Genomic DNA, 17,450 nt, shown 5'->3' with positions numbered 1-17,450 from the left:
CGGTAACTACACATGGCTCAAATCTACATTTGTGCATCATGATTGTACATGCAATGCATTATTTATTTCTATTACATTGAATTAAAAAGATTCTTTAACTTTTTTTGTAGCTATGTATAAATTTTATTATTATTTTTGTTGTGCCCCCTATTGAAAATACTTCTAGCTGCGCCTTTGATCGCTTTTATGTGTTTTTATATTCCTGGTAAATCAACGGGTGTTATATAGTTGGAATAAACTAAGCATTCTCAAACGATTGTATGTGTGAAAAGGGGACTTTTATAGGGATGGTTAGGTTTGTTTGTTCTGGAGCCACTGTAAAAGCACGATTAAAATAGTTTATTTATTGAACGAGGTTATGGATGCAAAAGGTGTTTTTTAAACGAGTAAGGAGTAAGGTTAAAGAGTTTTTCAAACCTAGACAGTTAATTTGTTAATAATAAAAAAAAATTACTTGAGAAATATTATATTGCCAAATTTTATTTGGGGGGTAGAAGGGATAGAAGGCAATGAAAAAGCAAATTATCTAGCTAGAAAAGGAGCGAACACTCCAATAACTGGACCAGAACCGTTCTGTTTTTCAAGCGGGAAACAACTGAAAGCGGAACTGAAGAATCTGGAAAACTCCATCCGTAACCTGGAATGGGTGACCTCCAACGGTCTAAGACACTCGAAAAAGTTCCTCAGAAATTACGACCGAGAAAAATCAAAGATTTTTCTTTATTTAAGTAAAAACAATCTTCTGATTGTCACGGGGTTTCTAACAGGACACTGTCTCCTCAACAAACACCTCAGTAGGCTAAAGCTGAGAAACAAGGGCGAATGCAGATTCTGTGAGGAAAATGGGAAAACACCAGAACACCTTATCACTGAGTGTACCGAGACAACGACCGTTCATGCCATATACTTTGGTACGGCTGATGTCGAGGATGGAGAGCTGGCCTCTGTGGAGCCGTCTCAGATACTGGCTTTTGTTAAAGCCCTGAGACTGTATGATGAGTTATTACTCGTTATAACTCAAGAAAGAGGAACACACAATAGATCTGTAAGGTCGCGGTGATTAACTCCCCTCCTAAACATTCTACATTCTAATAATAATAAATAAAGCTTTATTGTACAAAAAGCCAAAATAGCTTCATCGACAAAACATTTTAAAGAATATCACACAATACAAATCATAAAATTCAAAAAAATTTACGTCATTAAAATTACTACATTAATACATGGACATTGCAGAACACAAAAAAGGCGTGTTAATAAAATTTTACAATAGGAAAATTGTAAATGGATATAATTATTTAAGAGTTATAAAATATCAAATATTCGACCTTTGACCAGTGCGTGAGATGATCAAAATTTTAAAATTTAAAATTGTTCATGATTAAACATGAAGAAAAAACTCGTTTACCGCATATAGGGCTCTCTCCAGTAAGTATGATTTCAGAGCGTTGCGAAATGCGGGAAAGGATGAAAGCGACTTGATATTCAAAGGCAGATGATTGTACATTTTTTTTGGCATTGTACAGTACTGAGTATTTAACTAGTTCTGAGCTCGGGGTTGGCAGATAAAGATCGTGCTCCGAAATCTCCGCATTCCTAAGTGGATAGTGGTGAGATGGCCTTTCAGGAATAGCAGATATGTGCTTGCGGATTAAGCAAACGGATTCAAAAACGAATAAGGAAAGAAGAGTCAGTATTTTGAACGTTTTAAAGAAATTCTGGCAGTGAGTTCTACTGTTTAGTCCCAATAAATATCGAACTGCTCTCTTTTGAAGTTTGATAGACTATTCTAGGGGTTGATAAGTTAAGTTATTAGAAACTGATCTAGCGCAAAACAGCCAGCGCTTAATTTCTTTGATAAAGCTTCGATGTGCAGGTCCCATTTTAACGAGTTGTCTACAACAAGTCCTAAGAATTTCCACGTCCTAAGAGTCCACGACGTCAATAGTGGTGTTATTAAGTACAAAAGGTTGTATAGTACTTTTATATGACAAAACTTTAGTTTTTGATAGGTTGAAGCATAGGAGATTAGAATCGCACCAAGATTTAATGGTGCGTAAGTCACTGAATATAGTATTATATATAGTGCCGTAACATCTGAGCCGCTCCAAGTGAAACTAGTATCGTCTAAATTTGCCATCTAATAAATCGCCTAATGTCTAAATTTGCAATGTCGTTGATAAACACCATTCTTGTACATCTCTCTATATAAACTTCTCTCCTGTTGTGAGTTGTGAATGATCATTAAAGTTAATGAAGTGTCATATTCGCACCCTCCCCTTTGTGAGGCATTCAGACAACAAATTTCGCTCAAAATTCTTTGCGCTAATTTGAAACTATATTCCTGCTAAACAACTCCGCCACCAACATAACTTTTAATAAGCATTCCGTGTTGATGAAAGCCGAAATGACGATAATTATTTCGAGTGACACAGTAACTGTTTTTCTCGTTCAGTATTTCATGCATATTGCAACAGAGTTATACGACGTGCGTCCTGTGATGTGCATTTATGGCGCCAGTAGAATGCGATGCATGGAAAGTGTTGGTTTCTACGATTCAAAAATGCATTTACGAGGGCCGAAATAAAAGTTAATGTACACTACTGGTTTAATTGTTTGTGACTGTGCTGGTCGTTTTTAAAGGGGGGTTCTTACGTGTCGGTCTGACTGATTTAGTGAGACTGAATGTGAGATATATTATATATTGCTGAACTCTTTGAAAAATAACTGCAACTGTAGCATAAGAATAAGAATGAAACTGAAGAACGAAATGAAGATGTAATCCTAGTAGTGAGGAGCAATATAAAGAAGTACACTGATTTCAATAAAACGCATACACGCATTTTTTCTATCCTACAAAATTGAACTATCTATTAATGTATATACAGGGTGGCGCACCTCATTCGCCTCGGTTGATTATACGAAAACGGAAAGATGTAGAAACAAAATATTTTATGGGTATATGTGGGGAGGTAATCTGCACAATTTAAAATTATTTTGAAATGTACAGGATGTTTCAGAACTAAGATCCATACCAAAGTTATATTTTTTCTTATGGAACACCCAGTATTTTATTTCATTTTTGGATTTTTGGGCCCAAAAAAAGGTATTTAATATAAGGGTTAAATATGTTTAAAATTTTTGGTTTTTGGGATATTGAAAGATATTTAAATTTGCATGCTACAATAGAATAGATTATTAACACCCTGTACATTACTTTTCAGAATTAGTTGTTGTGTTGAGTTTAAAGGTAGAGAAATAAACTTTACAGAAAAATGTTATTCCTTCCTTAACTGTATACGGGGGTATCAAAAATTGCTGGTCTATTTTAAATATTTATTTTACATAAAAACTTCGTTATTTCAAATGCAACACTATCTGTTTTTTTAAATAAGTCGAAGCAGATTTAAATGCTCTTTCAAACTATATTAGGGTTTCCTATACCTATCTGGCTCAGATTTTGAATAAAAAGCGATTTTTCAATAAAATTGTAATCAAGATGGCTAGTCTTGTCATCGCAAGTTTCTAGTGACAGTTAGTAGCTATTTTCAAAATCGAAATTAGTTTATGGACTTATTTAAATTTATACCAGTTTACTTTTATTTAATTTACTACTTACTTACAATAGTTTAATAAATAATATTTATTAAATGTGTGTTTATTATTCTATCAAGAAAAACGAAGAAGTAGTCTTTGAATTATTTTACGATGACTTGTAGATGCATGGATTTTCTATAAAAGAGCGAATTAGGGCAAATTAATTTTCTTCACTTCCAACGACAGGTTTCTGCCTAATAGGTTTTTTATAAACCACACTACCAGGTGAAATAGGACAAGAAGTTTTTCAAAGAAACTCTTATTAGGAAGATTCCTATTTGGATATCTTTGAGCATAAGCCCTTGAGGCCAAGAAGCAATTTTTCTCACAAAATAATATCACTAGTAACATCTATTCGTTCCGCCAGCAGATACTGCTTTATTTTTCTTGATAAAATAATGAATACTTACTTAAACTATTGTAGGTCAATTTAAGTAAACTGTTATAAATTATAAATAATAATGTCCATAAAATAATGTCGACTTTGAAAATAGTTACTAACTGTCACTATAAAATTGCCATGGCGACACCAGCCATCTTGATTACAATTTTATTTAAAAATCGCTTTTTATTCAAAATCTGAGCTAGATAGGTATAGGAAACCCTAATATAGTTTAAAAGAGCATTTGAATGTGCTTGGATTTATTTAAAAAAATACAGGGTGTTACATTTGAAATAACAAAGTTTTTATATAAAATATATCCTTAAAATAGATCAGCAACTTTTGATAGCCCTGTATAAATTTAAGGAACTAATACCATTTTTCAGTAAAGTTTATTTCTCACCTTTAAACTCAGCATAAGAATTAATTCTGAAAAGTAATGTACAGGGTGTTAATAGTCTATTCTATTGTAGCATGCAAATTTAAACATCTTTAAATATTTCAAAAACCAAAGATTTTAAACATATTTAACCCTTACAGTAAATACCTTTTTTTGGGCCGAAGAATCCAAAAATGAAATAAAATACCGGGTGTTCCATAAGAAAAAATGTAACTATGGTATGGATCTTAGTTCTAAAACACCCTGTATATTTCAAAATAATATTAAATTGTGCAGATTGTCTCCCCACATATACCCCTAAAATATTTTGTTTCTACATCTTTCCGTTTTCGTATAATCAACGGAGGCGAATGAGGTGCGCCACCCTGTATACATGCTACCATGCACTAGTGCCCCCAAATTTGAAAGAAACATGCCTGGCAATGACGGTTTTGTCATTGTCTCTTCTTGCTCAAAAAAATAATAATACACTAACGGAAAGTTAAATATTGTGGGATAGGAAAAATGCGCGTCTGAGTTTTTTTTTTTAAATCAACTATACATGTTCAATACAGAGGATTTTGTTTTTTATTCTTTTCAATAGTCTAGACGTCCCTAGGGCAAGTAACGAAATAGTACAAAAGAGTGACGGATTCAGGCGCAAAAGCATTGTAAAGGTCAGGTACAAAGAAACATAGGTCACTGTTAAATCACCTGGCCCTACCTGTATTTACTTTAACAATCCATATAGTAAGAAAGCTGTAAATACCATAGTGCAATACAGAAATGTCATCGGACAGGTACAGGTATTGATAAAGGAATAATCCAGCAAAAATTCCACTTTTTCTTAGAATGTACAGGGTGTCTCGGGGTGCCAGGAAACCTCGCATAATGTAAATAAAATATTAATTTTACGAGACCACCGTATACCGCGAATACCAAACAACTAAAACCTTGCTAAAGGAAACAAGGGAACAAAAGGAGACAAAGGAACAAAGTTTACCTTAATCCTGAAATTATAAGAAAGTTTTGGAGGAATACTTTAGATGAGGGTGTTTGCTCAAATATTGATGATAGCGAAAATATGTCACTGGCTATTTTGACGCCAGAAATATATTTACTTATATCTTATTATATCGGATTATGTAAAGTGATCTGAAAGGAAGCCAAAAATTCAATAATATACAGGGTGGTCCATTTAAAAAAAATCATCCCGATCCACTCACACTTTTTTGAGCCACTCTCCACCCTATAGAAGTCAAAATATTTTCCTGAAATATATCCTAGTACATACTTTAGGTTTGCACTTTCACAACAAAATTCCCAAGTTTTTTATTCTAGGAGCTACAGATAGCTACAGATGCCCGACGCACTATTGCCGAACCTTTCTTTTATACACTTATTTATTAATATTGTAATTTTAACGAATCTGACGTTTTGAGGTGAAATCAGTTAAAATAATGGATCAGTTAAATGAATTGGAAGATGAAGTTTCTGAAGGCTGTCAAAGTGGTGAGATTGAAACGGTCGAAATAAAAATTGTGAATTATCGACTCCATAGATTCCATTAAATAGAGTCTTTAAAATGTAGTAAATCATAAGACTGAATCTTACTAATAAGCAAAGCCATTATGCAGAAGTTTAAAAATACCCCAAAACAAACAAAAATTTCGGACTGAAAAAAATAGATTTTTTTAAATTTGTTTCTATTTGTTTTAATGACGATTTTATTTCTTTATTTTATTCATTATTAAAGTGTTTATTATATAGTCTGTCCAACTACAAAATCCTTGACAGTGATAGATGTGTCTGTCATTTTAATTTCAAAGTAGTTTATTTTATTCTATAAAGATATAAGTTGGTACAAATGGAACGCATAGCAGAAAATTAATATATTTAAAGTTTGAGTGACGAGTGATTACTTCAAAATATTGAGAAAAAAACTGTATAAAACTGAAAACATCAAATCGAGTTATTTTATTTAAAAAAATATAGTATGTGTTAATACAAAACAAACAAGGATGTATTTTAAACAAAACATCACATACTAAAAAAATATAAAAATAATTATTTCTTACTTTCAAGCTTCAAAAAATTTTCTGCATTTCTTATTATATTTATCAATATTACTTCTGTACAAATATTTTCTTTTAATATTGCACAAGAATAAATAAAACACAACATAGGTAAATACAACAATATATTCTATTGCTGAATTTTATACCTTAACAGTTGATTACTTAACTTTAATCTTAAATTTTTTTCACCCTTTTTGACATTATCTTTCTGCAGTACTAAAATCTATTATTAGAGAGATATCGGTAAACCGAATAGCGTGCATGGACGTTAATAACGCCAGGTGTTATTTCCTTTACGTGAGGTGGTATTAACTCTCTTCATTTATAGTTATCGGATCGGAAAGAACTCTGTTCGCGTCGCGTCCGCTATTTAAACTTAACCTAACTTTGAATTTAAAACTTTGAAATTGTTTTGTTTACTAGGTATTTTAAAACTAAAGCGCTAAAGTGCTTATTTCCAGTGCTTTATTGTTCAACATGTGCCAGTGGGTTTAGGGCAACAAATTCTCTTATATAGAAGGGCTAAGTCGTCATCTTCTGTAAACCTAAGCCTCTTTATAGGTTCTTTAATATTGTAACTGTCAAAATAAGGTACGCGTAAATACTGCATGACGCTATTCGGTTTACCGATATCTCTCTATTTACCTATCGTGTGATGTTATCTTACAGTTTACTCCTGTTTACTACCATATGCTAGATTATATTTATATATATATATATATATATATATATATATATATATACAAGATGGTATACAAACTTTACTGATACTGATGACTTTATTGGCGTATAACACACTCTTTCTATGGGCACCAAATATTAATTATAAACTATGCTCTGGGTTTACAGTTCATTTTCACTCGCTTTTTCCTCCACTTAACTTCAAAAGACACAAAACACACGTAAATAATAACACGAACCAAAATGCAAAAACAATTCGCAAATGTTTATAATCTTCTAAAACGCAGGTTACTTGACGTACTTTTTCAATTTAAAAATAGATGCAATTTTTTCTTAAATTAGTTAAAATCGGCATTTTTTAAAATTGTTCTAATTTGACATGTATATTCAGTAAACGCAGAACTTTAAAAATATATTTACGACTTTGCTGTAAAATCAACAGGGGAGCGAATATTTAGACAGTTCAAAACTTGCATGGGATTTCTTATATGTTTCCAACGACGCTGCACCACCCGGTATAATAAATTACCCTTTATTTTTACCAGGGAATCACCGCTTGAACCACCCTGTATAAATCTGCCTAAGGCTTAGCCCGATCCTGTCGTGTTAAGCCACACCTAAAATTCCAAACACACGTGCTTGGATTAAGGCTTGATTAAAGTTTGCATAGCTTCAGCATTTGCCATAAAATAGCGAGCAATTTGTTACAAAACCATATAAATTATATATTACTGTAACCACAAAACTTCAATCTATTTCCGTATTGTAACGGAATTTTGAATTATGTCTTTATTTTCGAGAAAATTTAGTCCAAACATAAGGAATACAAATGTTTGGACTAAATTTTTACAATACAGATGTTTCACCATCAAAATCTTAAAAATAAAGAAGTTGTCTAAAAATGTGCTACAATACGGATATAGTATAATCCTTGATCTTTAATTTCCTTCTTCATTTGTGTAAAAATATCTAGCCAGTTTTACATAAAACGTTAAATGCCGAACGCTTGTAAACGATCACCTAATTCATATGTAATATTTCTATCGTATTCTCTATTTTTAACTGACATTGCTCTATCTTTATCCAAAATAATTAAAATCAGAACACACTACCTACTCATTTAATTACGTTAAATGATTAATTTGTTACGTATAGAGCCAGGCTGACAAAGTGCATATTTTAAATAAACTTTGAGTGGGTCGGGGCGTGCCATTTAATTAAAACAAAACTGGAATGCATCGGGTCGAGCACGGCAATGTCATCGCAGTGGCAAAATTGAAATTGCCGCCAGTTTGCGGAGCGACAAGGTCAATTCGGCTCTAAAATGGACAGCGTAATTGTTTTGTGCAGTTCGTTCGATGTGAGCGTGGGCGCAACAAATTTGTTTAGCCCGACAAAGTTCGCAAACAAATAGCGAATATAAAGGTTAATTAATTATGAATGCATTGCTGGAGGTGTGCCTATATGAGGAATTAATGCATCTTTTTTTGCTATGGGATCTTTTTATATGGTTTTTGCTTATTCGCCGTTACAACGGATTTCAGATGAAAACCCTAAAAAAAGAATCGATAAACACTGGTTATACACCATAGAGTACGTATAATACCTTTGATTGAAAAAAACATGCAGGCATATTATTTTTACAAATATATATACCGAGTGTTAAAAATTTTAAAAAATATGGTTATAAAAAACGCTTAGAACAAATAAGTACTTGTATATGTAAAAATACGAGGAAAAGTTATTAATAAAGGTTCTAGGGATTGAAAAACTACACCACGTTACCAAATTTTATCTCACTACCTAAATGTACAGGGAGTGGTAAAAGATTCCTCTCCATATAAAAAACACCTGCTACAACCTGCCTTTATTATCTATTATTTGTTTGCAACAATATTTTTATTTTTCATTCGTTTTCTAAAAAAAAGTTTAATAATCAATCGTGTACGAGTTTTATTTTATAGCCTCCATTAGTTAATTTAAAAAGGGAAGTAATGAAATTGCATAAAGGTAAACAAGGATTTAAAAGAAATTAAGTTAATTTAGAGTAAATGGTATTTTATATGGAGAGGAATCTTTTACCAATCCCTGTACGTTTAGGTAGTGAGATAAAATTTGGTAACGTGGTGTAGTTTTTCAATCCCTAGAACATTTATTAATAACTTTTCATCGTATTTTTACATATACAAGTACTTTGTTCTTAGCGTTTTCCATATTTTTTAAACTTTTTAACACTCGGTATATACATTTGTAAAAATAATATTCCTGTTGGTCGTTTAAGCTCAAGCAGGAGTTTTTATGAAGAATAACTTTTTTTCATAAACCCACCAATAAAAAAGTTTTCCCTCTTTGGGAGTCAATCCGTGGACACACTGTATGTTTAACACGAATAAATTTTCAATACATAAACCCGGATTTTTTAGCCAAAGATATTTTCGTTAAACTTATTACAGATATTACACATTTTAATATAGCAACACTGTCGCTTTCAGATCCACACCGTCTTCGATATGTCTTTATTGGTCGAATTAGAGAAAATAAGTGTTTTATGCGTTGACCGCAGAACGATTGGTGTCTCCACCGTACAGCACTTGAGACGTAAGGAGAAATAAAAAAAAAACATTTTCACGAATTTGCCTATTAGGTTGCCTATCTTTCCAGTTCTTTCAATCAACGATAATATATGTATTTATACCATATACATACAGTGTCCCAGGCTGAGCGTGCATTAGAGAACTAACTACACAATATACCTAACATTAATCTTTTTTAACATTAAGTTATTTAAGATTTAGTTTTCAAGTGTAGGTTTTATTAATTTTATTCACTCAAATTTGAAAATACTATAAGATAGCCCTAATAAAGTGGCTACGAGAATGTGCAATTAGTTTTTTCATTTTCTAAAAAGTAACGACAGGAAAAAATAAAATTGATTTTCAAAAAATTCGTGTTTCCAAAAAACTCAGCAATCCTTGAAATTTTAAAAACTTTTTTGATAGCATCTTGGTGAACATCCCAAGGCCCAACTTTTAACCATCTTCGTATCTATTACGGTTTCCGAGATACCAATGCTCGTACCTCGAATTTGTAGCACCCTGTATATTATTATTTTCTTACAAGTACTTTTATTTTTAAATCTTTTTTATGGCATCTTGGTGAACATCTTAAAGCGCAACTTTGCCTCAATTTAACCATGTTCGTATCTATTACGGTTACCGAGATACCCATGCTCGTACCTCGAATTTGTGTATAGAGCTAGAGATGACTTATTTATTAAAATTTCAACTTTTTCTCTCTCATTTGTACCTACTAAACTGCCAACCAAATTTTGTAACTTGTATGACTTTTGAATTCAGGTACGCATATGATTTAGAAAAAAACTTTCATGACAAACCGTTTTTATTTATAACCATAGAATACGCTTTCCTTTAATTACTTCCTACAAAAAAAAATGTTGTGGTATTATACATACAATGTATTCCCTCACAATTCCCGGAAAAAATATCTGGATAATATTATATCGGCTAGAAGCTGTTCCAGAGCACGTGTTAAACAGTTATGGTAATAATTTTATGAAGTAAACTGTAATTCACGTGAAACATTTATGCCTTAAAGGTGTTCAATCGGATACACCATCCGGAACTGTACAGGCTGTCTTTAAGTGCTTCGTATATTTTTCTTTGAGCCACATGTTTTTAATTTTGGTTAATATCATAAGCGAAAAGGCATATGGTTTCCTACAATGCTCGATTATTCAAACCTAATTTATACACAGTAAGCAAAAAATATTTTTTTAATAATTTATCCAGTGGCTCATATGAACACTTTTTTATTAATTAAATTATATAAAATTCTACTTGGATATTCTTTGACTGTGTTTTGAATTGAATTAAAATGATAAACAGAATTCATTTCTTGCTCTTTGTGTATGAGTCAGTTTAGTAATTTAAAAAAAAATATGAATTTTTTTCTTTGACCGTATAAAAAAAATTAGTAAAACCAAAAAAAGTTTCTACTTTATTTTACATTTTCTTCAATTTTACACAAGAACATAAACATTTGGTGCACTAGGATCAAAAATAACTGATGTTCATAGCTAAACCTATATATACCTCCAGAAATGTTGAAACACTTAGTTTTGATTAATCCAAAATATGTATTACGCGTATACAACCAATATGCCAGCAGAGCAATCTTTCCAAATGAATGGAAAACCGCTAAGCTTGTGTTACTCACAAAACATTCTAAAGCTCTAGGAGATCCTTCTTCATATCATCCAGTAAGCCTGCTTGATGTAGAGGGAAAGCTTTATGAGCATCTTATATTGGGCAGATTAAACAGCGAGTTAGAAAAAAGCGGACGCCTCTCTGAACGCCAATATGGTTTTAGGAAAGGAAGGCAAACAACTGACGCTATTAAAAATGTAATTCAGATTGCAAAAGATGCCACAAATTTTGCTCACCGGAATAGAACATTTTGCGCTATGGTAACACTCGATGTTAAAAACGCATTCAACTGCGCTTCCTGGGACAAAATTGTAGAAAAGTTACAAAGGCGAGGCATAAACAATCATATTATATTAGCTACTATCCAATCTTACCTAAGTGGCAGGAAACTAATCCTAGAAGCAGACAGGCAGACGCAAGATTTTACTATTAGTGGAGGTGTCCCACAAGGATCGGTACTTGGACCAACCTTATGGAATGTTCTGTACGACGATCTGTTCCGGATTGATATGCCAATGGGCGTGACTTTAATTGGTTTCGCTGATGATGTCGCTATGGTTGTAACGTCACATAATGAGGAAACAGTAATGAATTAAACGCCGCCCTAGCAAGAGTAACACACTGGATGATGGACCATCAACTCCAGTTGGCACCACATAAAACTGAGGTTGTAATATTGACAACACGAAGGAAGATGACTCCCATATCTTTTCAAATGTTGGGATCAGAAGTTGGACCGAGTAAGGCATTGAAATATCTGGGGGTATGGCTAGACAGCAAGCTAACTTTTGAAGAGCATGTAAGTAAAATTGCTGTTAGGGCGCTATCCTCGTTGATGCCAAATATCCGAGGTCCTAGGTCATCCAAAAGACGGATCCTGACAAGCGTTGTGCATTTACAAATTCTATATGCCGCACCGGTATGGCACAAAATAGTTGAGAATTGCAAACATTTGCAGAAGCTTGTTAGAGTGCAAAGAGTGTTATGTATAAGGGTGAGCAGTGCATATAGAACCATATCAGGAGAAGGAGTTGGGGTCATATCTGGAATTCCTCCTATAGATCCCCTAATAAAAGAGAGAGAAGAGGTGTACAGTGGTACGGCTAAGAGAATAGCCAGAGACTTACTGATAACCAGGTGGCAGGAAAAATGGACACAGGGGACCTATGGAAGATGGACGTTTAGACTGATTCCAAATGTGAAGAAGTGGTTGGATCGACCCTGTTATTAGGTGGACTACTATCTCACCCAGGCAATATCGGGGCATGGTTGCTTTGGAAAGTATCTACATATAAGAGGTAGAGCAAACACCCCTCTGTGTAACCAATGCCAGGAAGAAGAGGATGTAGAACATTCTTTGTTCAAGTGTCTCCGATGGAATGAAAGAAGAAGAGAATACTTTAGAACAACAGGTAGAATATTTGATATTGATGAAGTAGTAGAAAGACTGGTAGGAACTGAACAAGACTGTCAAGATGTGACAAACATAATGAGGGATATAGTGAGAGAGAAAGAGACCAGCAATATGATTTAGAGTAGTTTTTTATACAGCCACTGCCAGGGCCTATTTTACCATAAGGCCCATAAGGCCCGGGCCTTGGGCCCGGTTGTCTGGGGGGCCTGTTAAAGGTTGTATAATATTCATAATTTCTTGAATTTTTGAATTTTATTGGAAAAGAGGGCCCGAATTTTTGTTTTGGCCCGACCAGATGAAAAATAGGCCCTGGCCACTGCGATGAAGTAATGCGCGAGCGGTTCCGTTGCAGTTGGTGAAGTAAAAGGAGGCGGTTTTTTTCGTCGGTAAGAAGGTAAGAATCCGACACTACCAAGATTTTTTACCCTCAAAAAAAAAATGAAATTTAAAAATTGTTCTTCATTTTTAGAAAATGTTAAATATGTCAAAAATCTTACATTTCTCTTTCTTTTTTCTCTGAATGAAACTTACCTTTATTTTTTTCCTAGAATCCGAAAATCAATTAATATATAGGGTGTTTCCATTACAAAAAAACACAACTTTGATGTGTAACTTTTTTTGGGGATGCCCTGTAGAACTCTCAATTTGAATTGAATTGAAGGACTGTACAATTCAAATCTCTCAGGCCTTTTAAGGCTACTATTAGATGGCAAGATCAAGGCCATGCGAATTTTACTTACTTGCATTACCACTGCTCATCATTAAATAAATAAAATCAGTGAAAATCTTAAACAGAAATATTGATAAAGACTTATTACGTACCAAACTACTAAATTTTTAAAAGTCAATGAAAATCTTACAAGAAGATTATGCGAGGTTGGTTGGTTTCTATTTCTAATCCGACTTCTAGACAACACTTTTTTGCAACGCGCATATATCGAAATAATAAAAGGACGCGAAGGGCCAAAAATTCCACACACACACACGTTACAAGCGACCCCGAAAATAAAAGAAAGCTTAGTCGTGTTCGAATTGAGGGGGGTTCGGGGGTCGGAGGACGAGAACTAACATCTGCTCTATTCATATCGCCTCTCTTTCATACGCAAATCGGGCTCGGTTTTCGCCTTTGATGCCGTTTCTTTTCCTATATATCATTTTTATTCGGGATAGAGACGATGATTCGATCGATCTACCTGGGTATTGTTATCCCAAATTTTTAGATTTAATCGATTTTTTGAAGTGAAACTTCTTTAAGCGCGTTGGGAGTAAAAATTCAAGGTCGTGACACACGACAGTGTCACACAGCGGCAGTGTTGCCACAGCTACCCTTTTTGGGGTAGCTTTACCCCTTTGTAAAAAAATTAACCCCGTTATCTCGTGACAATCTATCCCGATGAAAAATAAGCTTGTGGCAACACTGGGTAACGATCTGTGCCATACGCGGCTAAGAAAATCACTATAATAAACCTGAAAGTCTACAAACCTTGACAGCATGCATATTTTCATCGATAAGTTTGTAGCTTCTGAATACCGGTCTAGGTAAAGCATCTAGCTCATTTGCCAGCTCAGAATTAGAATTTAGAGTTAGTAACTCGAATTTTCATTGGAGGACACTGTTATATTTATTTCAAACCAACAATCACCGAGAATATTCGTATAATTTAATAAAATGAATGTAAATCACTATAAATAATGAATTGTTTGTAATTGAGCATTTGTAATTTCTGTCAGTGTTGTTATTAATCCGGTAAATGATGGAGATAAACAATTGTGATTGATTAAAATTTGATTTTAAGATGAAACTTTTGTTAACAACATTCTGAGAACTTGGAAGGAGCGATTTCATCGCTCGTGAATTAATTTCGGGTGACGATGATGCAATTTTATCGTCGTCTATAAAACAATATTTTTTTCCATAGCTAGTTACGTTTTAAAAAATATTCAGAAATTATTATTTCAAGGAATTTATTAGAGCAGAAAAAATATTGTGCTGGGCTGGCGTTGGATTCTATGTAATTTGACAAATAAATAAAGCTGTCTCTTTAGTTGTCAGTTTTGAGTGAATAATTTTTAACTCTCTTTCGTGTCGATTGCTGATTGAATTGGAGCCAGAAATGGCTCAAAACGAAATAAGTAAATTACCAACAGATATTCAGGCTGAGGCGACAAACGCCATATCCAAACTACTTCCATTTAAATCCCGAATAACTTATGAAAAGGAATACAAAAATGGAAGCAATTAAGAAACGTGTGAGAAGAAATAAAGTTTTTAACCTATCCTTGTTGTTAAAGTATCATTTAATCTTCCCTTGCGGTTAAGGTACTATTTTATCTAATATTTTTGATAGATATAAGGCAATTTTAACAGTTGCTACGAAGAAAAGAGTTTTTATTTTCCTGGTCCTAAACCTGCTAACGTCATTTCAATTCCACAAAGTTTTTTTAAGGAAGCTTTAGTTATTTAGTTTACGCGATTTATAGATGATAAACATCAGGTCCCTGCGTCCCTAATTATAATTTAATTTATTAGAGAGCTTCAAAATATCTCACCAATCTTAATTACCCCAGAGACATAATCCATCAAAAATTACTCGGATTTTTCAACTTTTAAATCTGTTATCTAGTTAATTTAATTAGTTAGTATATAATGATATTTCCATGGCATAGAAATGAATAATATTATGCTTTTTTAGGTAGTATAAACAAAATGAAAGAGGTGCGATTTATTTATTATGATATTTATATTTAAATAAGAGTATGATAGTGTAAAGTGTTTATATTAGAAAAAGTTGGGGTTAAATTATATTCGTTTGACTTATTATATTGGTAATTTGTTAAAACTTGTTAAAATTAAACAAACAAACAAATTAAATTTGCAATACCTGTACCTTATACTATAGGCGTTATAATTTTTTATTAATAATTATATTTTGGTTGAACTTCGTTTGAGTTATATAGAATACCGGGTGTTTTTCAAAAGTGATTCAATTAGTTCGTTTACTTCCTGCATCACCAGAAATGACTACAACTTTTGATTTTTAAATGTGTCCTCAGGTTTTTTTACTTTATTTGATAGTAAATGATATTCTGATTAGAATGACATATATCAGATGTAAACTTTTGACATTTTCTATAAATGTAACGACAATTTTACTCGAAATACCAAGTATGGGGTACAAAATTATTTGTAAAAAGATGATTTTTCTAAATATGCTACTGAGTCATCCTTGTTCCATTTGAAAAAATTGAGTTATGATTGAAAATACGATTACGGGCATCTTTTAATCAGCCATTAAAAGACACAAAAACCATTAGACTATCAAATCTATTTTTCCAAAGCGCCGTGATTAAAAATTAGTGGTTTTAGCACAGCCATGGCGCTCTAGATTGAAATTTAAAATGATAATTTTTTTTAAACGAAAATGTCAATAGTTGACATATAATATGTTCTATTCAGAATGTTATATTCTATCATGTAACTTAAAAATACTTAGGGTACTATTTAAAAATCAAAAGTTGTGGTCATTTCCGGTAAAACAAAAAGTGGCCGAAAGTAATTGAATACGTCAATCAATCCCGATTTATATCATATACTAATATTCGTTTATTTAAGCCACTTTTGAAAAACACCAGGTATATGATGTGATATATGTATATATATGTGATATGGTATATATGTGTAGACTATGCCATAAAAAAGTAAATTTTATAGATTTATACAAAACTCTATTTTACGTTGTATTTGTGGCCGACATTTTAATTTATTGCATTTCTTTTAAATTTCAGATATTTTCAACATTTGGACAAAATCATATCAACAATAAGTCAATTAAGTAAGTATACTTTCTTTATGAATTTTTATTGCAAATATGGATTGTCCTCTAAGAAGCTTTTATTAGCATTATAGCATTCACTATAGTAAACGTTTGTTTCAAAATTAGCAAAGACATTATAAAGATAGACCGAACATCTCATTCATAAATACTCGTTGGTAGTGTATCAAACATTCCAATGTGTCAAACAAGGACAGAAGAGACAGAGAAGTCTAAAATTTCCGACCCCGGCAACTAGGCGCATTTGGATTGTTCTAATGGCCAGTGGCGTATCGTTTTTTGGAACTAATTTAATTAGTAAAGTAAAAAGTAAAGTAATTAGTAAAATTTTTACTCCATATTAATATACTACATTAACACTTTTTCGTTAGATGTGTTTTGTTATAAGGTCTAATATAATAATATAATTAATATCCCACATATACTTATGTTGAAACGTTAGTAGGTAGTTTTCGAAAATCGCTCCAACGTCGATATTCAATTTATACTTTCAGTTACTTCTATATAAACACTCAGTTACTTTTTGAATACTTACAGGGTGACTCAGGCTTCCGAAACAGTTCTATATTAGGTTTGTGGTTAGTGACTTTTCTTTCAATTTTTTTTTTTAGAATATGGAGGCAATGGTAAAGCACCTTTTAGACATTTTTGTAATCATAGGTGGCCGGAACATATTTTCAAACTAAAGTTGTAGATTTGCCATTACATTTCCATTACAGAAATACCTAGGGTTGCCACCTGTCCTTTTTTGAAAAGGACAGTCCTTTTTTGGAATAACTTGTCCTTTTGACTTTTTTTGACTTAAAAAGTCATTTTTATTTAAGTATTTTCCCTGAGAGAAGAAGAGAACTTAGAACTTC

At 32.7% G+C, this 17,450-nt stretch overlaps 1 protein-coding gene across 2 annotated transcripts in view; it reads left to right on the top strand.

Moving 5' to 3' along the window:
* Positions 1–17,450, top strand: part of LOC115877466 (toll-like receptor 7) — a 250,597-nt gene that overhangs the window by 28,749 nt on the left and 204,398 nt on the right. For both annotated transcript variants that reach the window (XM_030893620.1, XM_030893619.1), the window contains exon 2: positions 16,544–16,590. The gene's annotated coding sequence lies outside the window, so the exon portion shown is untranslated. The remainder of the gene's footprint in view (positions 1–16,543; positions 16,591–17,450) is intronic.

The sequence above is a fragment of the Sitophilus oryzae genome, unplaced genomic scaffold (assembly GCF_002938485.1).
Source record: "Sitophilus oryzae breed Bouriz unplaced genomic scaffold, Soryzae_2.0 scaffold_1494_pilon_pilon, whole genome shotgun sequence".
NCBI lineage: Eukaryota > Metazoa > Arthropoda > Insecta > Coleoptera > Curculionidae > Sitophilus > Sitophilus oryzae.
Note: the sequence above shows the minus strand (reverse complement) of the source record. Positions and strands in the feature narration are given on the sequence as shown.